A 22,972-nucleotide genomic window follows, 5' to 3' on the forward strand; every position below is an offset into this window, starting at 1 on the left:
TGTGCATGATGCGTAGATGTATTGAGCCACCTGGACATATAGGGCCTCTGTGACGGCGTGGATGCACCTGTGCACCGAGGTCTGTGAGGTCTGTGAGATCCCGGACAGGTCCCCACTTGCCGCCAGTTTGGACCCTGTGGCATAGAAGTTCAGGGTGCTGCGAGGCCTCATGCAGCACAGTAGCACAGTGGGTGTCACTATTGCTTCACAGCTTCAGGGTTCCAGCTTCAATTCCTGGATAGGTAACTGTCTGTGTGGAGTCTGCACATTCTCCCTATGTAGAGTTTGTGTGGGCTACCTCTGGGAGCTCCGGTTTCCTCCCACAGTCCAAAGATGGGCAGGTTAGGTGGATTGCCATGCTAAATTGCCCTTAGAGTTCAAAAAGATTAGGTGGAGTTACTGGGTTACAGGGGTAGGGTGGCGATGTGGGCTTGGGTTGGGTGCTGTTTCCAAGTGCCGATGCAGACTCGATGGGTCAAATGGCCTCCTTCTGCACTGTAAATTTTGCTAATGATGTGCCAACAGTGTTTACTGTACGTGCGTTCTGGACCGCATTGACGCCACTGCCGAGGTGATGGAGAATTGCAATTTGGTGTCAAATCACCCCCGTCGCAATTTTGGTGCCGGACCCCATTCACCACCCAATCGCGTTTCCCGATTTTAGCATCAGCCAACGGAGAATCCCGCCCCAGCAGTTTTGATGAGCGAAATGTTGTTTTATGTATCAGTAAATTTTGTGATGAAGCACAGATGAACAGGGCAGGAATTGTTGGTTGGCCTGTTTAAGAGATGAGTAACTGAAACCAAAATGCTGACTGATGGGAAGTGCCAGCTCAGTAACAGTAAAATACAATTTTTTATTTCAATTTTATTCATAATCAATTTCCTCAACCACATAAAGACAATAATCTTCTGCAGATCAATAAATGCCAATGCATTCATGTCTGATAAGAATTGAGAATATGAGTGTTGAGCGTTAACTGGAAGCTGGTTCTGCACAGGAAGTGGTTTAACAGCGGTTCGACTGTTGAACTCACTCAGCTTCCTCTTTCCTACTTCCATTGTGAGAGACTCGGGACTGAAGTTAGTGTCTGTTAGAGTAAACCAATCACTGGACATCATGTCAGACAGCCTGTGGCTCCAATTATTGAAATAAATAAGTGCGATTGATTCGTGTGACCATTGGAGACATTGGGTAAGTGGAACAATTGGTGTGAAATGCAATGTGATGTCATAAGGCCTTCGCCGACTCAAACTAACGTAAAGGGGCCTCCATATCCTATGTGTTAAATAAACATGTAACAGGAGTCACTGAGAAATGCTGTTTAAAGTTTATCTCTTTGGTCCCTAACTCTTTTTTCAGAACATCTGATCTCATTCTGATCCTTTCTAAGCTTTCTCTCTGTTCCATTTGACCACCAAGTTGTTTTTAATATCTATTTGAAAACTTTTTTGTCTCTTGTCCTAATTTTTTGCATCGAGATGGGTTGATAGAATCATCTGGAGGAATTTTAACTTGGTGAAATGTCGGTGCAATTGAGTGGCAGAAATCAGCAAATGTTGGAGGAAAGTCACCAAGTTAAATCCAATCTGCTGCTATCCTTGTTTAATTTTAGTGGTTTAGGAACCCCATTTTAAACTGAATGTCACATCCATTGATTTCATGTGATTCCTGAAACGCACAGTGAAGGCATGGGAAGAAACCAATAGCAAAAGAGCAAGTGAATCAAACTCTTAGAACTACTGCAATTATTATTGAATATTCAGTTACTTTATTGATTAGTGGGAAATGCTTTTGTAATGGTGCAAGGTATTACTGAGGAGACTTCTTGTAGAATGAAGGAGTTTATTGGAAACAATGAGATTTAACTATACGCAGGCACAAGGGCATATCATACAGGTCTTTACTCCTTGACTCCTGGGTCCACACTGCTCAGACTCCTGCTCCCAGGACTGCGCATTTTCCCCATTGGTCAGGGTTCAAGCTCTCCTTACGATAAGGTGCCACAAAAGGTCACCCCTTAAAGGGACCACACTATCCTTTCCCCCTTAAGTCCTTTGTCACATATATACATCACAAGTTATTAACAGCCCTGTTCAGGGTGGAAGCACCAAGGGGAGTAGTACAGTACAGTTCTTCACAAAGTCAGTCTCTCAGGGGATTTATTAGGTCTGGTGGAAGACCTCAATTCCCTGACTGGTTCCTCCACCAGTGAAACAGTATCTTTGTCAACAGCAGGTGGTTGCTTTGAAGTCTCGACAGGTGCATTGGAGGCTCCGCCCCTCCAGTCTCGTCAGGAGTAATGGGAGGGCTTCTTCTGAAACCCCCGGTCCTCTTGCTTCAGGCTTAATTTAAGGGGCATTGGCAGTACCCACCGAAACCACCTGTTCAGTCGTTGGGGCTACAGTCACTCTGCTCCTAGCCCACCAGGTATGAGACAGGACCAGATTTTGCCACAATTTTCCCAGGTAACCACAATGGACCAGATGCAAAATTGGGGCAGAACGGTGGCACAGTGGTTAGCAATGCTGCTAACTCACAGCGCGAGGGACCCAGGTTCAATTCTGACCTTGGGTGACTGTCTGTGTTTGCACTTTCTCCCCATCTGTGTGGGTTTTCTCCAGGTGCTCTGGTTTCCTCCCACTGTCCTAAGGTGTGCAGGTTAGGTGGTTTGGTCATGATAAATTGCCCCATAGTATCCAGGGATATGCAGGTTAGGTGGGGTTGTGGGGATAGGACGAGGGAAAGGCCGAGGGTCAGTGATAACTCAATGGGCCGAATGGCCTCCTTCTGAACTGCAGGGATTCTATACTTCTATGGTTCCTGACAATAACAAGCTCATGAGACTTAAACAATCTGTTGCCTTTCACTGAGTCATGATACTTATTTTGGGAGGCTTTCCCCAGCTCCACCCAGCCCGCCAAATTGGAGAACAATATGGCTAACCAAATATGAAGAAGACAATCCATTAACAGTTCTGCTGATGTGACCCCAGTAATGATGTGAGGGGGGGTATTGTACAAAAGGAGGAAATTAGCCATTTTGAGGCACAATGACCAATCTGGTTGTTACATCATTGCAGATTGAAAAGTTTGCACCGCTCTTTCTGCCAGGCCATTTGAGACTGGGTGAGGTGGGGCCGTTTGGATGTGCTGGATGCCACTAGTCTGCATGAAAGACTGGAACTCATTCCCAGTGAAAGCCGTGCCATTATCAATAACCGATACCTCTGGAAGGTCATGAACGGTGAACTCAGGGTTTCAATGGTGGCCACTGAGATTGTGGACTCCATTTCCTGGACATCCAGCCACTTGGAGTGGGCGTCCACCATTATCAAGACCATTCTTCCCCGAAATGGACCAGCAAAATCAATGCGTAAGCTTTTCCACGGGCGGCCAGGCTACTCCCATGGATGCAGATGAGCCGCAGGCAGCAAGGTTTGCTGTGACCGACAAAAGTCACATTGACGAACCAGGTTCTCAATATCTTTGTCAATACCCGGCCACCATGTGTAACTCCTGGTCAACATTTTCATCTTAATCTGGTTAGGGTATGCACTATACAACCCCTGTAGCAGTTGCTCTCTTAGTGGGGGTGGTACCACTCGGGAACCCTAGTTTAGCTTTATCTGACAAAGCCAGTCTCATGCTATGAGGCTTGATCATCCTCCGAGGCCCTTGGAGACCATTTGACCCGACCCGACCTGACCTCCGCGACCTGGAAGAAGATCGGGCCCAAACCGGAAGTGAAGCCCCGACCTCGATTTGGAGCCGACCCAGACCTCGGAGCTCCAAGCCCGGCCTAACTACTGACGCCAGCCCCCGGATCGCCTTGCCCAGTCCCCGGAGCTCCCGACCCGAACCCCGACGGCAAGACCCGGCCCAATGCGACCCCCAGAGACCCGCCCAGCGACCCGACCCGGAGAGGCCCGCCCAGCGACCTGACCTACCTGGTGATGGAAGAAAGAAAAATCCACGTGGAGGCTCGACCGGGCCTACTTCAAGATCCGACCCCAGGAGCGCCCAGGGAGGGAACAGACCATGGGACCCAGCACCACCTGCCTCAGGAAGCCCCTGCCCACGACCCAGGACCCCCGAAATAGCGGAGACCCCGCGCGAGGATCCAAATGCGCTGCAAGGTATTCCCGCGCCCGCAGAACGCCGGGACCCATCCAGATCGCAAACATGCCCCCCTAGCAACCCCTCTACCTCAACCAGCGCCCGGGACCCTGCCAGACGCGACCCCAGATATGTAAACAGTGCCCTGGTCCCCGCCAGTGCCCTGGACCCCGCCAGACGCGACCACCTACCTTCCACAAGAGCTGATACCTGCCATTGGATCCCAGGATCATCCAGCAGCAGCCGCCGACCGAGGAAGCGAGGGAAATGCAGCGGTCTGCAGGTTAGACTGAAGCAACGCGGTTTCAAGACTCTTCTCCCCAGCATACTCCTGGCAAACGTCCAAGCGATCGAAAACAAGCTGGATGAACTTAACGCCAGACTTACCTCTCAGAGGGAAGTAAGAGACTGCTGTGTGCTCTGTTTCACAGAGACATGGCTCACCCCCTGCCTCACCGGACTGTGCCATACAACCTGAAGGCTTCTCAATTCACCGGGCGGACCGCACGGCATCATCAGGCAAAGCGAAGGGTGGAGGGGTTTGCCTCCTCATCACCTCCTCCTGGTGCTTGGATGTGGCGACTCTGGCGACCTACTGCTCCCCTGACCTGGAATACCTGACCGTGAAGTGCCGCCCATATTATCTTCCACGTGAGTTCACTTCAGCCATTATCACAGCGGTCTACATCCCACCCCAGGCAGTAGTGAGGAAGGCGCTGGACGAACTATACACAATAATAAACAACTACGAAACAGAACACCCGGAGGCCTTGTTCATCGTGGCCGGAGACTTCAACAAGGCCAACCTCAAGAGTGTGCTGCCAAAATTCCACCAGCACATCTCCTGTCCCACCAGGGGCGACAACACCCTTGACCACTGCTACTCAAAAATCAAGGGCGCCTACCGTTCCATCCCCCGAACGCACTTTGCGAAATCAGACCATAAGACGGTGCTCCTTCTCCCGGCATACAAGCAGAAACTCAAGCGGGAGAATCCAGCTAAGAAGGTTTTGCAGTGCTGGTCCGAGGAGACAGACGAGCTCTTACGTGACTGCTTAGAGACAGTGGACTGGTCCATATTTAAGAACTCAGCGACCAACTTAAATGAGTATTCCACCACCGTCACAGACTTCAGCAAATGTGTGGACGACTGCCTGCCAAAGAAAGCAGTAATTGCGTTCCCCAACCGGAAACCATGGCTCAATCGCGAGATTGACTCCCTACTGAAGGACAGATCTGAGGCGTTCAAGGCAGACGACCCTGACCTATACAAGAAATCCAGGTACGACCTCCGCAAAGCCATCCGGAATGCCAAGAGAGAATATCAAACCAAGCTAGAGTCACAGACAGATTCTCGGCGGTTGTGGCAAGGACTAAACAACATAACGGGCTACAAAGCGAAGCCGAACAGTATCTCTGGCAGCAGCGCACCCCTCCCCGATGAACTCAATGCATTCTATGCTTGGTTCGAGCAGGTAACCAACAATCCGCTGTCGAGTGCCCCAGCAGCCCATAATTCACCCATACCCACCATCACAGCTTCCGAAGTCAGATTGGCCTTGCTGAAAGTGAACCCTCGGAAGGCGACGGGCCCAGATGGGATCCCTGGTCGTGCACTCAGAGCCTGCGCGGACCAGCTGGCAGAGGTATTCACGGACATCTTTAACCTGTCCCTACTCCACTCCGAGGTCTCCACCTGCTTCAAGAAGACCACCATCATACCGGTACCAAAGAAGAACCAGGCAACGTGCCTCAATGACTACCGACCAGTGGCCCTGACTTCAGTCGTAATGAAGTGCTTCGAGAGGTTGATCATGAAGCGCATCACCTCCATACTCCCAGAGCGCCTTGATCCACTGCAATTCGCATACCGTTGCAACCGGTCCACATCAGACACAATTTCCCTGGCCCTAAACTCATCCCTAGAGCATATCGAAAACAAGGACTCCTACATTAGACTCCTATTTATTGACTACAGCTCCGCCTTCAACACCATAATCCCAGCCAAACTCATATCAAAGCTCCAAAACCTACGACTTGGCTCCCCACTCTGCAACTGGATCCTCGATTTTCTGACCAACAGACCACAATCAGTAAGAATGAAAAACAAGACCTCCTCCACAATAGTCCTCAACACCGGTGCCCCGCAAGGCTACGTACTTAGCTCCCTACTCTACTCCCTGTACACACACGACTGCGTGGCAAAACTTGGTTCCAACTCCGTCTACAAGTTTGCTGACGATACGACCATAGTGGGCCGGATCTCGAATAACGACGAGTCTGAATACAGGAGGGAGATAGAGAACCTAGTGGAGTGGTGTAGCGACAACAATCTCTCCCTCAATGCCAGCAAAACTAAAGAGCTGGTCATTGACTTCAGGAAGCAAAGTACTGTACACACCCCTGTCAGCATCAACGGGGCCGAGGTGGAGATGGTTTGCAGTTTCAAATTCCTAGGGGTGCACATCTCCAAAAATCTGTCCTGGTCCACCCACGTCGACGCTACCACCAAGAAAGCACAACAGCGCCTATACTTCCTCAGGAAACTAAGGAAATTCGGCATGTCCACATTGACTCTTACCAACTTTTACAGATGCACCATAGAAAGCATCCTATCGGGCTGCATCATAGCCTGGTATGGCAACTGCTCGGCCCAGGACCGCAAGAAACTTCAGAGAATCGTGAACACCGCCCAGTCCATCACACAAACCTGCCTCCCATCCATTGACTCCATCTACACCTCCCGCTGCCTGGGGAAAGCGGGCAGTATAATCAAACATCCCTCCCACCCGGCTTACTCACTCTTCCAACTTCTTCCATCGGGCAGGAGATACAGAAGTCTGAGAACACGCACGAACAGACTCTAAAACAGCTTCTTCCCCACTGTCATCAGACTCCTAAATTACCCTCTTATGGACTGATTTCATTAACACTACACCCTGTATGCTTCATCCGATGCCAGTGCTTATGTAGTTACATTGTGTATGTTGTGTTGCCCTGTTATGTATTTTCTTTTATTCCCTTTTCTTCTCATGTACTTAATGATCTGTTGAGCTGCTCGCAGAAAAATACTTTTCACTGTACCTCGGTACACATGACACTAAACAAATCCAAACCAATCTTTGTCCTTCCACAACAATCATGGGTAATTGAGCCAACTGATGTTGGTATGACACTGGTGTCACGTGGTATCTAAAATCTTTAAGATTTCCCCTGTATACGTTGCCAATTTAGCAGTTGTGCTCCTTAGACTCAGGGGTTGGGGCCCTCCTCGAAGGTACTTGTTGGTTTGTTCACCCAGCACTGTGGCTGACATTCCTATGTCAACCTCCATGCTTTATGGTTGCCCATTGACCATGAGGGCTATTTCTGTGGGAGTTGTTCTGCAGACTTTAACCATGTTTAACCTGTAAATATCAATTCCTCTTCAGGAATTTTCTCTACTGTATGTAGTGGGGTTGTGGTGTGTTTTATTTAAACTGGGGGTATCCTGTCTGTTGCGGCAATGTGTTTGAATGTGGCCCTTCCTGTTGAACTTGAAGCACACAGAAACTAGGCAATTGCACATTTTGTGGGTGTGGTCTTCCCCCCTCTGTAACACTCATCAAAATTCCTGGGCTGATAGCCCCTTTCTATTCTATGAGTCTGACCATGATCCTGCTCATGGAATCTCTGTTCAGCCTCCTCTTCGCCTGTCATTTGGGCTGCTGCCTGTTTTTTTATGCTCTTGACGTAGCATAAGCTGCTTCCTTGATGTGCACTCTGACAAAGAAAGGTTCCGACTTGGAGATAGCTTTAACACGTTTATTAAACTATCAACAATTCTCCTACTTAAATTCGACTCTACTGTTAATCCTGAAATAGTTACTCAGACTGACGAACCAGTCTGCGACAATCCACGTGGTGGGTGTGATGTGTTTCAAATCAACCCAGTGTACACACTGAGTGTCTTCACTGGAAGGAGACTGAGCATGTGTGATGTGTCCTTTTATATGGGTTGGTGTAATGCCCTCCTGTGGTATTGGTTGACTGTCTGTGTGTCATGTCTCTGGTGTTCCTTCTAGTGTCTAGCTAGGTGTAGTGTATGTACATTAACCCCTTGTGTACTTACAGTGATGTATATCACCACACTGCCTACCAGCCATTCCACTCCAAAGCGTATTGACTTTGCCTTCCTGCACGCTGTAGCTCAGTAGCGCCCTTCTCAGCACATTCAGTGGCTCAAGCTATCTGTATCACTTTGTCCAGGGATAGTTTCATTTTGGTTAACAATTTTCTTTGTACGCTGATATTGTTGATGCCACACACCGGATGGTCACGCAGCATGTGGCTTAACACCTCGCCAAATTCACCGTGTTCAATCATTTGCCAATGTTTGGCAACAAAAGCCAAAAGTGTCTCCACTGGGTCGCTGATGGCCAAATTAAATTTATACAGCCACAGTATAATGGAGGGTCTGGGGTTGAAGTGCTCTTTCACAAGCGTCACCAATTGGTGAAATGATTTTATGTCTGGGGCCTCAAAGTACATTAAATTCCGAATGAGGTTGAGGGGCCAGAAACAGGTAACAAAATGACCTTTTGTTTATCTTCCTCCATGATCCCATTGGCAGTAAATAAACATCTTGATATATTGGCACCAGTCTTCGGCCTACTAATTGAACAAATCGAGTTTCCCTATCACAGGCATAGGGCGCAATCTAATAACAAAACAGAATCCGTTCTGGGCAGATTAGAGGGGTCATTCCCGGATTTTGTAGCCACTAACTAACAGTAATGGGGAATGTCCCGCTGAGGCCACATTCAGTCACAATTCCTGCACTGAGGAGCTCTGCTTGTCAGAAGAGATTGGGACACCTTTTAAAAATGGACCCCCCGATCTATCAACCTCCTGATGCAACCTCCGGACCCGCCCTCAATGACCCAACTCACCTGTTGGGGGGTCGTTGAGCCCCCGGCACCATACCTTACTTGAATCGGGTCCGATTCCTGGTGTGGGCAAAATGCCACCAGGCACCTTGACACCTGCCAGCTTGGCACCCAGGCAGTGCCTCTGCCAGCGTGGCAGCCACTTGCGCACCCTGGCAGTGCCAGCCTGGAACCCAGATGGCTGGCAGTGCCAAGGTACCTAGATGGCATCAGCAGTGCCAGGATGCCACCCTGCCTAGATGGCCATTCCGCCTGCTCCCCGTTTGTAGGGCCACGTGCTAAACGGCGTCCGGATGGAATCTCCACGAGGCTGGTGGATCCCGAGAGCTGGTTCAATCTGGCATTGGGAGAGCTTTTAAACTCAATTAACTCTGCAAGTTTGGGTCCAGCCCATTGTGGGCGGGATCTAAATCGCAACATCTCACAAGATCTCGTTGGGAATCCGGGACGAGGCCTCTACTGGGATCTACCGGCTTCGCCTGTCCTGATTCTGGCTGAACGCGGCCAGTAAATCACGGTCATTGTTTCTCATCATTGTTTTACTGCCGACCTTGTCTTTACTGCCGACCTTTAGAGGATGAGAAGGGAGATTTAATAATGGGAGATGAGGAAATGGCTGAGGAACTGAACAGGTTTTTTGGGTCGGTCTTCACAGTGGAAGACACAAATAACATGCCAGTGACTGATGGAAATGAAGCTATGACAGGTGAGGACCTTGAGAGGATTGATATCACCAAGGAGGTAGTGATGGGCAAGCTAATGGGGCTAAAGGTAGACCAGTCTCCTGGCCCTGATGGAATGCATCCCAGAGTGCTAAAAGAGATGGCTAGGGAAATTGTAAACGCACTAGTGATAATTTACCAAAATTCACTAGACTCTGGGGTGGTCCTGGCGGATTGGAAATTAGCAAACGTGACACCACTGTTTAAAAAGGAGGTAGGCAGAAAGCGGGTAATTATAGGCCAGTGAGCTTAACTTCGGTAGTAGGGAAGATGCTGGAATCTATCATCAAGGAAGAAATAGCAAGGCATCTGGATGGAAATTGTCCTAGTGGGCAGACGCAGCATGGGTTCATAAAGGGCAGGTCGTGCCTCACTAATTTAGCAAAATTTTTTGAGGACATTAACAGTGCGGTAGATAACGGGGAGCCTATGGATGTGGTATATCTGGATTTCCAGAAAGCCTTTGACAAGGGGCCACACAAAAGGTTGCTGCATAAGATAAAGATGCATGGCATTAAGGGGAAAGTAGTAGCATGGATAGAGGATTGGTTAATTAATAGAAAGCAAAGAGTGGGGATTAATGGGAGTTCTCTGGTTGGCAATCAGTAGCTAGTGGTGTCCCTCAGGGAGCAGTGTTGGGCCCACAACTGTTCACAATTTACATAGATGGTTTGGAGTTGGGGACCAAGGGCAATGTGTCCAAGTTTGCAGACGACACTAAGATGAGTGGTAAAGCAAAAAGTGCAGAGGATACTGGAAGTCTGCAGAGGGATTTGGATAGGCTAAGTGAATGGGCTAGGGTCTGGCAGATGGAATACAATGTTGACAAATGTGAGGTTATCCATTTTGGTAGGAATAACAGCAAAAGGGATTATTATTTAAATGATAAAATATTAAAACATGCTGCTGTGCAGGGAGACCAAGGTGTGCTAGTGCATGAGTCGCAAAAAGTTGGTTTACAGGTGCAACAGGTGATTAAGAAGGCGAATGGAATTTTGTCCTTCATTGCTAGAGGGATGAAGTTTAAGACTAGGGAGGTTATGCTGCAATTGTGTACGGTGTTAGTGAGGCCACACCTGGAGTATTGTGTTCAGTTTTGGTCTCCTTACTTGAGAAAGGACGTACTGGCACTGGAGGGTGTGCAGAAGAGATTCACTAGGTTAATCCCAGAGCTGAAGGGGTTGGATTACGAGGAGAGGTTGAGTAGACTGGGACTGTACTTGTTGGAATTTAGAAGGATGAGGGGGGGATCTTATAGAAATATATAAAATTATGAAAGGAATAGATAGGATAGATGCGGGCAGGTTGCTTCCACTGGCGGGAGAAAGCAGAACTAGGGGGCATAGCCTCAAAATAAGGGGAAGTAGATTTAGGACTGAGTTTAGGAGGAACTTCTTCACCCAAAGGGTTTTGAATCTATGGAATTCCTTGCCCAGTGAAGCAGTAGAGGCTCCTTCACTAAATGTTTTTAAGATAAAGATAGATAGTTTTTTGAAGAATAAAGGGATTAAGGGTTATGGTGTTCGGGCCGGAAAATGGAGCTGAGTCCACAAAAGATCAGCCAGTATCTCATTAAATGGCGGAGCAGGCTCGAGGGGCCAGATGGCCTACTCCTGCTCCTAGTTCTTATGTTCTTATGTTCTTATGTTTTTCTATTCCCAGGGTGGAGGGGTCAGTCACCAGGGGGCATAGGTTTAAGGTCCGTGGGGCAAAGTTTAGAGGAGATGTGCGAGTCATGTTTTTCACGCAGAGGGTCGTGAGTGCCTGGAACGCATTGCCTGGGAGGTTGTGGAATCAGATACATTAACGACATTCAAAAGGCATCTTGACAAATACATGGATAGGATGGGTATAGAGGGATACGGCACAAGGAAGTACTGAGGGTTTGGCAAAGATTGGTATCATGACCGGTACATGCTTGGAGGGCCAAAGGTTCTGTTCCTGTGCTGTATTGTTCTTTGTTCTTTGGAGTCATAGAGTCATAGAATCACACAGCACAGAAAAGGCCCTTCAGCCCATCAAGTCTATGCTAGCCAAAAACGACCACATAATCCCATTTTCCAGCACTTGGCCCATGGCCTTGGGATCGCAAGTGCACATCCATATACTTCTTAAATGTTATGAGGGTCTCTGCCTTCACCACCCTTTCAGGCAGCGAGTTCAAACTCCCACATCCTTTGGGCGAAAAGGCTTTTCCTCACATCCCCTTTTAGGCACAATAGCACAGTGGGTAGCACTGTTGCTCCACAGTGTCAGGGTTCAGGGTTCAATTCCCGCTCGGGTCACTGTCTGTGCAGAGTCTGCACATTCTCCCCGTGTCTGCATGGTTCCTCCAGGTGTTCTGGTTTCTTCCCACAAGTCCCGAAAGACGTGCTTGTTAGGTGAATTGGACATTCTGAATTCTCCCTCTGTGTACCCGAACAGGCGCCGGAGTGTGGCAACTTGGGGCTTTCCACAGTAACTTCATTGCAGTGTCAATGTAATTCTACTTGTGATAATAAAGATGATTATTATTATTAAACCTCCTGCCCTTAAATATATACCCCTTGGTATTTGATCCCTCCACAAAGGGGAAAGGATTCTTCCTGTCAAATCTATCTATGCTCCTCATAGTTTTATACATCTCAATCATGTCCTCCCTCAGGCTCCTCTGCTCCAAGGAAAACAATCCTAGTCTATCCAATTTCTCTTCATAATTAGGGGCAGCATGGTAGCATGGTGGTTAGCACAGCTGCATCGCAGCTCCAGGGTCCCAGGTTCGATTCCCGGCTTGGGTCACTGTCTATGTGGAGTCTGCACGTTCTCCCCGTGTCTGCGTGGGTTTCCTCCGGGTGCTCTGGTTTACTCCCACAGTCCAAAGACGTACAGGTTAGGTGGATTGGCCATGATCAATTGCCCTTAGTGACCAAAAACAGTTAGGAGGGGTTATTGGGTTACAGGGATAGGGTGGAAGTGAGGGCTTAAGTGGGTCGGTGCAGACTCGATGGGCCGAATGGCCTCCTTCTGCACTATATGTTCTATGTTCTTTGAATCCAGAGATTACTACCTCCTGGTCCTTTTTTAAAATCTACTTTCTGGCTCCCAAAACCCTGCTTTCAGGACCCTTTTTCTAAATTTAGAGTACTCAATTATTTTTTTTTCCCAATTAATGGGCAATTTAGTGTGGCCAATCCACCTAACAGGCACAAAATGAAATGAAATGAAATTAAAATTGCTTATTGTCACAAGTAGACTTCAAATGAAGTTACTGTGAAAAGCCTCTAGTCGCCACATTCCGAGGAGAATGTGCAAACTCCACACGGACAGTGACCAAGGGCCGGGATTTGAACCTGGGTCCTCAGCGCCGTAGGCAGCAGTGCTAACCACTGTGCCACCACGCTGTCCCCACCATTGGTACCAATGTGTGCCATGATATCTGTCTGTTTGCCCCCCCTCCCTTTTCAGTATTCCCTGCAGCCGTTTAGTAACAGTCTTACCCTTCCTAACCTTGGTGAAAAGGTTGAGCTGTGTGAGGAGTCGAGAAAAGTCATAGAATCATAGAATCCCTACAGTGCAGAAGAGGCCATTCAGCTCATCGAGTCTGCAATGACCCTCTGAAGGAGCACCCTATCTTGGCCCACTCTCCTGCCCTATCCCCATAACTCCACCTAACCATTGGACATTAAGGGCAATTTAGAATCCACCTAACCGCAGTTCCGGGATGTCGGGATGAATGTTAGGGTTAGGGATAGGGTTAGCGTTAAGGGACACTGTTTATGCAAGATTTTTGGTAACAATGCATTATGGCTCCCGTGGTGCTGGACTGGACTGGCCTGGTCTTATATAGGCTCCACATCCATGGAAAGACCCTTAAGAAGCACATAGATCATTTGACCAGGCGTGAGGTCGTCTGTCGTGATGTTCTGCCGACAATGGTACACAGTCGCCGCAGTATGAGCCGTCCTTCGGGTTGAAGGCCTGGCCATCTGAGTTGTCACGCCGGGCCCAGTCAGAGTTTTGTGACTCATGTTCCGATATGGACACGGACGTTTCAGCGCAGGCAGACGACAGTGTGTCCAGCACCAAGGTCCCTACAGTTCCCCTTCGGCATTCTATCCAAAACGACGTCCTGCGACAAGTTACGCTACACCTGATCCGGACCCTCCACGTGTGGATGCACAGCGGTGCAGAAGGCCTCAGCCAGTGGCAGCTAATGGGGGACTTTCGGACACTGGCGGGGGAGGGGTGTCATAGCACCCATGAGGAAATGGGGAAACAACCATTGATCTCCCCTTGGGACTCATGAAGTGCAAGCTCCCCAAGTAAGGGGTGGAGGCCAACCACCTGGAACTTGCTAAGGCAGAGGATGAAAGCAGGCTCAAGCCTGGACCTGGTATATGAGGAGAGATTGACTAGGTTGGGATTGTTCTCGCTGGAGTTCAGAAGAATGAGGGGGGATCTCATAGAGACTTATAAAATTCTAACTGGGCTAGACAGGGTAGATGCAGGGAAGATGTTACCAATGATAGGTCACAGCCTGAGGATTCAGGGTAAACCATTTCGGACAGAGATGAGGAGACATTTTTTCACCCAAAGAGTGGTGAGCCTGTGGAATTCATTACCGCAGGAAGTATTTGATGCTAAAACATTGAATATTTTCAAGAGGCGGCTAGATATAGCAGTTGGGGAGAATGGAATCAAAGGCTATGGGGAGAAAGCAGAATTAGGCTATTGAGTTGGATGATCAGCCATGATCGTGATAAATGGTGGAGCAGGCTCGAAGGGCCAAAAAGCCTCCTCCTGCTCCTATCTTCTATGTATGTATCTATCTATGATAGGACCTATCCTCCAAGCGTGGTCGACAGTGGGATTGAGATGCTGTGCTAAGCATGTACTTGTAAATATGTAAATAAATTCACCTTTGTACCCGATTATTTTTTTTCCAATTAAGGTGCAATTTAATGTGGCCAATCCACCTGCCCTGTACATCTTTGGGTTGTGGGGGTGAATCCCACGCAGAAACCAGGAGAATGTAAAAACTCCACATGGATAGTGACCCAAGGCCAGGATTTGAACCCGGGTCCTCAGCACCATAGGCAGCTGTGCTAACCACTGTGCCACCCCTCACCTTTGTTAATGACAGATTCCTTATGAGTTGTTATAAACACCAACACTAATATTAACAACTAAACCAACACCATCACCAACAGTAACAACTGAACCAACAGCAACACTAATAATAACAACTAAACCAACACCATTGCCAACACCAACAAATAAATATGGAAATAGATGGCGTGATCTTCCGGCCTCGCTGTATTGGGAGAGCAGCTCGCCGTAGCGCATCGTGGCCGGTGAAAGCAGGAAGACACCGCTCCTGGGATCTACCCAGCTCGCAACGCCTCACGAGATTCAACGCAAGCTGGTGAGACATTGCAAGGGGAATCCCGCCTGTCATAATATGCACCCATGCACATCATGAGGTAAAAGCAGGCAGTGACAGACACCCAGGTGAGCCAATCAATATACAGAACAGAACACAACCAATCACAAGATGGGACAGCAGAGGGGGACTTCCACCTATAAAACACACGAGGCATCAGCATTCTGCCTCTTTCCACTGGTGATAGCTGTTGTGACAGTCAGGGTGTACAAATCATTCAACACCTTCTACATGTGGATCAGAGCTAGCCTGGTCTAGATAGTTAGCTTTAGTTACTTAGGGTACTAGAGAGTCAACCCACAGGCAGCTGTGTGTTTCGTTACTGAAATTCAATAAATCTCATATTGAACCAACGCCCATGTTTGGTGTATACTTGATCAGTTAACTGCATCGTGTGCAATCCGTGTTACCCCAGGGTAAACAACACAATACCGCCTACAATGGCGGGATCAGGTTTTGGCAAACCTGCATGTTAGAGTGAGGCAGTAGGCCTTACTCTAAGATACAGATTCCCAAGGTACCTGAGGCTTTGAACAAAGAACAACGGGACTCAATCCCTTCTCCTCGGGGTCCTGGGGTGAGCCATTTGGTACTGGTCCCCATTTACTGAACAGCACTCATGAGGGTGTCCAAGGGGATCAGAGGCCACCAACTGCATGCCGTCTGGGCAGGGTGGCGCCCTGGTACTGCTGGTGACACCTGGGTTCCCCACCAGTGCCAAACTGGCAGTACCACCTGAGTGCCAACCTGGCACTGCCAAGGTGCCCAGGTGGCACTGCCAGCTAACAGGGGCACTGCTGTGATGTGAGGTTGGCACTGTCAAACTGGCATTTTTTGTGTTCGCGCGATTGGGCTGCGGGTGTGGAGTGGGAAAGATGCAAGGGACCCACCCATGTTTCGTTCAGGCTGGGGGGTGTTCGGGTTTATTTTGTGGGCCTCGCATATCCGGGACGCCATTTAAAAATGGTGTCCCAATCTCTCGCTACAAGGGGGAGGTCAGGCGAGCGGATCTCTCTCTTGTAGCCTCGGCCACACTTTCCCCATTTAAGCCCCTTATTCAATGCGAGTCGGGTTGTATAGCCACGTGTTTCTTAGCACTGTGAGTGGCGGGAAACACACGACTAACACGCTTGCTTGGGGACTTTGTTCCCTTTTGGGAAGATTGTGCCCATAAAAAAATAGGAGCCATTCAGCCCTTTCCGTCTGTTCCGCCACTCCACATGATTATGGCGGATCCTCTATCTCAATGTCATACACCAACGTCTCCCCATACCCTTTGACACCTTGAAAATAATCTGGAAATCATTCTATTTCCTTCTTAAGTATATTCAGTGATTTGACCTCCACAGCCTTCTGTGGTAGGGAATTCCACAGGATCACCACCCTTTGAGTAATGTGGTTAATTCTCATCTCAGACCCAAATAGTCTTCACCATATTATGAGACTGTGATCCCTTGTTCTAGCCCCCGCCCCAGCAGAGGAAACAACATCCCTGCACCAAGTCTGACTAGCCCTGTCAAAATTTTATAAGTTTCAATTATATCCCCTCTGATTGTTCTAAATTCCAGTGAACACAGGCGCAATTGACCCAATCTCCCTTCATACAACAATCTTACCACCCCAGGAATCATACTGGTAAGCGGGAATTGCACTGCTTTGATGGCAATCTATCCTTTCTTAGATAAGGAGACTGCGCACAATAGTCCAGGTATGGTATCACCAAACCCTGTACAGCGGCAGTAAGACATCCTTGCTCCTGTACTCCACAGCACCATAGAAATGATACAGCAGAGAATTCAGCCCATCTTGTCCGAGGTAGGTTCTTTACTCAGAGAGTGGTTAGGGTGTGGAATGGACTGCCTGCTATGATAGTGGAGTCGGACACTTTAGGAACTTTCAAGCGGTTATTGGATAGGCACATGGAGCACACCACAATGACAGCGAGTGGGATAGCCTGATCGTGGTTTCGGACAAGGCTCGGCACAACATCGAGGGCCAAAGGGCCTGTCTGTGCTGTAATGTTCTATGTTCTATGTTGTCCATGGCGACCCAAAGACACCAAGGTGTCCCATTTTCATGCAGACGGCTCATAGCCCTGTAGCTTATGGCACTTAAGGTGTAGGTCCAGGGACTTTTTAAAAGCGTTTAGGGCCTCTGTCTCCACCACCAACTCAGGCAGGGAATTCCAGACACCCTCGACCCTCTGCATAAAGTGTTTTCCGCATGTTCCCTCTACGCTTTTGCCGCTTAGCGAGAATCCATGACCCCTGGTTTTTGAACTTTCTGCCAAGGGAAGCAGGTTCCTTCTGTTTACTCTGTCTCTACCCCTCACAATTTTGTACACCTCAATCATGTTACCCCCTCAGCCTTCTCTGCTCCAAGGAAAACAACCCCAACTTATCCAATCTCTCCTCAAAACTACAATTTTTTGGCCCTGGCAACAGTCTAGTAAATCTGATCTGCACTCTCTCCAAAGCAGTTACATACTTGCTGCAAAGTGGTGAGGAGAACTGAACACAATATCCAGTTGTGGCCTCACCAGTGTCTTGTACAATCCCATCATCATTATATTTCTACTTTTGTATTTTATACCTTTGCCAATGAAGGAGAACATTCCATATGCCTTCTTTCCAACCTTATCTACCTGTACTGCTACCTTTAATGATCTGTGCACTTGCATGTCAAGATCTCTCACTTCATCTACGTCTTTCAGTATATTCCCATTGATTGTCTATTCCCTTTTACTGTTTGAACTCCCTAAATCCATTACCTCACACATCAAGTTGAACTCCATCTGACACTTTCCTGCCCACTCCACCAACCCATCTATATATCATTTTGGAGCTTACAGCTATCCTCTGCACTATCCACTACACGGCCAATTTTTGTGTCGTCTGTAAATTTCCTACGTTTAAGTGCAAATCGTTAATACAGCAGGGGTCCGAACACCAAGCCCTGCGTAAAACCACTTGAACAGCTTTTCATTCACAAGGACAGCCATTTACCTTTGATTCCTGTTACTGAGCCAACTTTAAATCCAATTCACCACATTGCCCTGTATCACTGTTTTAATTTTTTGACCAGTCTGCCATGTGGAAACTTGTCAAAAGCCTTACTAAAATCCATTTAGACAATGTCCACTACAATATCCTCATCAATCCTCCTTGTCACTTCCTCAAAGAATTCAATCAAACTTGTGAGGCATGAAGTTCCATTAACTGCCATGCTGACTAGCCCACGCCTTTGTAAGTGACAGCTTATCCGATCCCTCAGGATTGATTCTAACAATTTTCCCACCATCAAAGTAAGATCAACTGGCCTGTAATTGTTTGGCATTTCCTGCATACCATTCTTAAACAATGGAACTGCACTTGCATTCCTCCAGTCCTGTGTCCAGTGAAGATTGGAAAATAATCTTCAGAGCATCCGTTATTTCCTCCCTGACCTCCTTCAACATCCGAGGAAACAATCCATCCAGCCCTGGTGACTTATCCACTTTCAAGGATTCCAACACCTCTAACCATAGAACCACAGAAAAATTACAGTACAGAAAGAGGCCATTCAGCACATTTTGCCCTTTCCAGCCCAAAGGAACCCAGGTACCGTTTCTAATCCCACCTTCTTGCACATGTTCCATAGCCCTGGAGCTTACAGCACTTAAGGTGCACATCCAGATACTTTTTTAATGAGTTTAAGATCTCTGCCTCCACCACAAACTCAGGCAGCAAATTCAGACACCCTCTACCTAAAAATATTCTTCCTAATGTCCTCTCTATATCACTTAGCTTGAATCTATGTCCCAGGGTCTAGAATTCTCCACCAAGTGAAAAGGTTTTATCCTGTTCACTCTATCTCTTTCCCTCATACTTTATACACCTCAACCAAGTCACCCCTCAGCCTTCTTTGTTCCAAGGAAAATAACCCCATCTTATCCAACATCTCCACATATCTACACTTTTGTAGCCCTGGCAACATTCTTTTAAACCTTTTCTGCACTTTCTCCAGAGCAATTACATCCTTCCTGTAATATGGTGAGCAGAACTGCACACAATACTTCTGCTGTGGCCTCATCAGTGTTGTATACAATTCCAACATTATATTCCAAATCTGCCCACCACTGATGTAAGACTAACTGGCCTAGAATAGTTTGGCATTTCCTTTGATTCCTTTTTAAACAATAGAACAACTTTTGCATTTCTAAATTCCTCTGGTACCTCCCCTGTACCTAGCGAGGATTGTAAAATCATCCTCAGAGCTTCTGCTATCTATCCCCTGATATCCTTCTGTAGCCTCAGAAACAATCCACCTGGCTCTGGCGACTTATCAACTTTCAAGGATTCCAACCCTTCGAGTACGTCCTCTCTCTTTATGATTATCCCGTCCTATATCTCACAGTGACCCTCCTGGACTACTGTATCTGCAGCATCCATTTCCTTTGTAAACACAGGCAAAATATTAATTTAATACCCTTCCACAGCCTCTGCATCTACATACAGTTTCCTTCTTCATCTCTGATAGGTCCTACTTTTTCCTTAACGAACCATTTACCGTATATTGGTAAAATATCTTTGGGTTTTCATTGGGCGTGATCTTCCAGCCTCGCTACACTCACGCTCAAGCGTAATGAGGTCGGTGAATAGCGAGAGAGGCCAAAAACGGCAACCGCACCAGGCGCTAAACAGTTTGTGATGCAACCACTCCGCTCCCGTAGGCAAATTTGGAATCCCACCGTAGCGAGGCGAGAAACCAAGCCCCATTTCCATAAAATTAACGGGAGCCACCCGTCATTCTAACGGCCTCCTGTCAGTCACTGGCCTCCCCAGCGAGTGCTCACGCTGGCGCCGATTACTACTTTAAAAAAAAGTGAACCTGACGGAAGGGCTTCTGTGGGGAGCCGAGGAGGTGAGTAGCCAACTTTGCTCATGGGCAAAGAGCCCTGGGGCTCTGGGCTTGCTGCCCCAGTGCTCGGTGGGGCATGAGGAATCCACGACTGGTGGTGGTCGGCTCTTGGGGGACAACTGGGGGGCAACTGGGGAGGCAATCGTTTGCAGCACCATGATGCCAACTTTTGGACCCCAACCCCTATTCCAGGGGCAATCCCTATCCCTGCACGTCTGCCCCACCGATCACCCATAACCTCCACCGACTGCTGAGGCCTCTTGCTGCACGGCTGAAGGCTATTTCTAATAGGGAATTGGCAATCATGAGCACTTGACACATGCCAAGTGGATTCCCATGGGTGGATGGGCCATGTAGCATGTGGGAGTCATTGCCTAGCATTCCGTTCGCACCTAGATGCCTGGACACTGTGGGAGTCAATACTACACACGAGGCAGCCAACATCTGAACATCCAGGGTATGGGACAATGCTCCAGGGACAGGACCATGGCCAAGGGGAGGCCGGGTTGCCTGGGGAGACGGGCAAAGGGTCCGAGGGTCAGCCTGCATTGCGGAAGAAAACGACAGAGGCATCATGTTTGTGCAATGAGTTATTTAATGTACTGTACAATACCCCATTTCTGATAGTCCCGCCATCCAATCCCACCGGCCCCCAACCCCAGCTCCTACCTAACACCACCCCCCTACCATGGGCCCTCAGTGATGCTCACCATGCCTGGCCCTCCTAGCTCTACCACTACCTCTTGGTGTTTCCCCAGGATGCACATGTGAGGTGGAGGCAGCCAGCTTCTTATCTCATCCCGTGGCCTTCGATGCCCCTGGCGGGCATTCTCTGGGGGCTCTGGGTCCAGAGGGCCCCGGCTCACTTGACGATGGCACAAGCACAGCCGTGCCGCCCTGTCCCGTGTGCTGACCCTGAGATGCGGCCTCATCATGGGGGTGGAACTCAGGAGGGCTGGTGGCCACCGTTGCCGCCCATTGAAACAGGCCTGGTTGGCACTCCTCCCGGTCGGTGCCCATAGGGCCCTGGGATTTACCTTGGGATGGAGGGGCAGCTGGTTCAGGTTCCTGCTGACCCCAATCACCTCCAGGGTCCACTCCTTGAAGGAGGTGAGATTCTCAAGTCTGGCATCCCACTGCCAACCTGGGCCCTCTCACGCCGATAATGGGAGAGGTTTTGATGAGGGGGCACAGAGATGGCATCGTTAGCCACACGTGTGGTTGACAGTTGTGGGGGGGGGGGGGGCGGTGAAGGGAGGGTTTGGGTGGAGGTAGGTTTGAAGGGGTGGTTGGAGGGAGTGCTGAAGGGGGAGGGGGATGGAGGGGGATGGATGCACAAATCTGAACACTAAGAGGCAATTTAGCATGGCCAATCCATCTAACCTGCACATCGCTGGACTGTGGGAAGAAACCGAGTACCCCGAGGAAATTCACGCAGACACGGGAAGAAAATGCAAACTCCAAACAGCCAGTCACCCGAGGCCGGAATTGAACCTGGGATCCTGGAGCTGTGAGGCAGCAGTGCTAACCACTGTGCCACCATGCCACCCCTGTTCCTCCCACTATTCTGTATCCTGGCCTTTTCCTGACAAATTATTTTTATTCAAGACCTTCAAAAGATTTATGTGATGAATTTATTATTCCGCTATTCGAGGAGTCTTTGGTGATCTTAGAATTGATACAAGGTCACGTTTCTAGATCTCTGCTAGACAGAGGACTTCTTCTGTGGTGCAGCGTGGCCGATGAAAGCCGGGACATCCCGCTCCCGGGATCCATCCTGCTTGCAACACCTCGCGAGATTTAACGCAATCTCGCAAGACGTTGCAAGGAGAATCCTGCAAACAATGGGCAAGATTACTTTTTGGCAAATCTGCTTATTAGAATGAGGCAGTAAGCCTTAGTCCAATGTGCAGATTTCCAAGGTATCGGCGGCTTTGGGATTCAATCCTTTCACCTTGAAGGCAAGCGCTGTTCAGCACTGATCCCCACAAATGGGGTCCAGATGGAATGGCATTCATGGGGGTCTCCAAGAGGGTCAGAGGCCCCCAGCTGCACATCCTTTGGGCAGGGTGATGCCCTGGCACCTGGGTACCCTGGTACTGCCACCTGGGTGCCATCCTAGCACTGCCAAGGTGCCCAGGTGGCACTGCCAGCTGGCAGGGGTGCTGCCATGGTACCAAGTTGCCATTTATTGCAGGCGTGCAATTGGGCAAGGGTTTCCCACCGTGGGTGTTGGGGGGGGGAGGCTGTTGGGCTGGAGGACCCTTGTTGTTGTGTTCGGACTGAGGGGAGGTCGGGAATTTTATTTGTGGGCCATTTAAAAATGGTGTCCTGGGGCGAAATTCTCCCCCAACGGCGGGATGCCCGCCGACTGGCGCCAAAGCCGGCGCCAATCAGACGGGCATCACGCCGGCAAAAAGGTGCGGAAGTCTCCGCATCTTTGGCGGCCTAGCCCCAACATTGAGGGGCTAGGCCGTTTCCGCCCCGCCAGCTGGCGGAAATGGCGTGTGTTGCCCCGCCAGCTGGCGCGGAAATGCGGCGCATGCGCGGGAGCGTCAGTGGCCGCTGTCAGTTTCCCAGCGCATGCGCGGGAGCGTCAACAGCCGCTGTCAGTTTCCCGCGCATGCGCAGTGGGGAGAGTCTCTTCCGCCTCCGCCATGGTGGAGGCCGTAGCGGAGGCGGAAGGGAAAGAGTGCCCCCACGGCACAGGCCCGCCCGCGGATCGGTGGGCCCCGATCGCGGGCCAGGCCACCGTGGGGGCACCCCCCGAGGTCAGATCGCCCCGCGCCCCCCCCAGGACCCCGGAGCCCGCCCACGCCGCCTGGTCCCGCCGGTAAATACCAGGTTTGATTTACGCCGGCGGGACAGGCAATTCCTGGGCG

The 22,972-nt window shown here is 49.3% G+C and overlaps 1 protein-coding gene across 1 annotated transcript in view; it reads left to right on the top strand.

Moving 5' to 3' along the window:
- Nucleotides 1–1,112: 1,112 nt before the first annotated feature.
- The window catches only part of tespa1 (thymocyte expressed, positive selection associated 1), a 298,936-nt gene continuing 277,076 nt past the window's right edge, over nt 1,113–22,972 (top strand). The window contains exon 1 of the mRNA XM_072486878.1: nt 1,113–1,195. The gene's annotated coding sequence lies outside the window, so the exon portion shown is untranslated. The remainder of the gene's footprint in view (nt 1,196–22,972) is intronic.

The sequence above is a fragment of the Scyliorhinus torazame genome, chromosome 21 (assembly GCF_047496885.1).
Source record: "Scyliorhinus torazame isolate Kashiwa2021f chromosome 21, sScyTor2.1, whole genome shotgun sequence".
NCBI classification, from domain to species: Eukaryota; Metazoa; Chordata; class Chondrichthyes; order Carcharhiniformes; family Scyliorhinidae; genus Scyliorhinus; species Scyliorhinus torazame.